Genomic DNA, 1,277 nt, shown 5'->3' on the forward strand with positions numbered 1-1,277 from the left:
ACTTGAACAATAATTAAGGAAAGATTAATGTGTAATTTTGTGGAATGATTGAGATTAATCTATTCTAATCTACTCCTAATCTAATCTAAGAAAGCTTGATTTAATCTAAGGAAACTTGATTTAATCTAAAACTTGATTAAGAGAGCATTACAAATGGAATATATATAGTAGTACATCATTAGGTTAAGTAAGGGTAGATTAGTAATTAACAATGATAATTGTTGAGTTGAGGAAGTGCTCCTCTCCAAGGAGATGAGCATCTCCGTTTTGCTAATCTCGTATGGATATGCGCGGATCACGTAGCAAGGAAAAGCTTCTTGTCCAACAATACGCTCGTCCCGAGCTGAAATTGAGCATCCTGAGCCTCAACCCGAGCGGGTTGAATTTGATCAGAGCGGGTTGAGCATTGTCCCGCTCCAGATAAGCTTGACCCGCGCGGGTTGAGCTGCTGTTCCCTTTCTTTTTTGCTTTTAAGCCTAAGATGCCTTTATGTACTCTTTATTTCTACTTCCTTGGCTATAATTCTTGCCTCCTCTTCATACTTAGTCCATCAAATATCATTAACAAGCTTCCAAATATGCATGAAAGACGGGAATTTCCGCCTTATTATCTCCTTTCCTATAAAACATATAAAATACACTAGGAAAGCAAAATAGAAAACATTTGACGGATAAAATGGTCATGAAATGTTATAATAGTATGCAAAATAGGTTCATTTAGGGGACTAAATGTGTGCAAATAATGTTCACATCACCCATGATGTGGGTATTACCTTTGTAGCTCTTTGTACCTCTCCCAAGCTTCATATAAGCTCTCAAGAGCTTGTTGACGGAATCTGGTGATTTGGCTTCTCAAAGTTTGAGTTTTCTCCGGTGGAAAAAACTTTTGATAGAAAGCAAGAGCCAATGTCTCTCAATTGGTGATTCCCATGGCGGTGCGGTCAAGGATATTGATCCAAAGCTTGGCCTTGTCCTTCAAAGAGAAAGGGAAAAGTATCTCCCTTATTTGGGCTTGAGTGATGCCCGTCTGACGGATCATGGAGCAATAGTCACAAAATATTTTCACATGCAAATTGGGATCCTCCAAATGACTTCCCCAAAATTTCTTCCTCTCCACAAGGCTAATGAAAGACGGTTTGATCTCGAAGTCCGGCGCGGTAATTTGAGTAGTTGTGATACCAGCCAAAAGCATGGCCGCGGTGGGCATTGAGTGATCGGAAAGTTTCACCATCTTTTTAGTAGTATATGGTGGTGGTGGAGATGATGCACTTGAAACCT

General features: G+C 39.7%; 1 non-coding gene across 1 annotated transcript; it reads left to right on the plus strand.

Annotated features, from left to right (window-relative positions):
• Window positions 1-752: 752 nt before the first annotated feature.
• On the plus strand, window positions 753-859 carry LOC141603471 (small nucleolar RNA R71). The gene has a single exon (XR_012525345.1). It is a non-coding gene; the product is annotated as a small nucleolar RNA R71 (small nucleolar RNA).
• The last annotated feature ends 418 nt before the right edge of the window (window positions 860-1,277 follow it).

The sequence above is a fragment of the Silene latifolia genome, chromosome 9 (genome assembly GCF_048544455.1).
Source record: "Silene latifolia isolate original U9 population chromosome 9, ASM4854445v1, whole genome shotgun sequence".
In the NCBI taxonomy this organism is placed as follows: Eukaryota; Viridiplantae; Streptophyta; class Magnoliopsida; order Caryophyllales; family Caryophyllaceae; genus Silene; species Silene latifolia.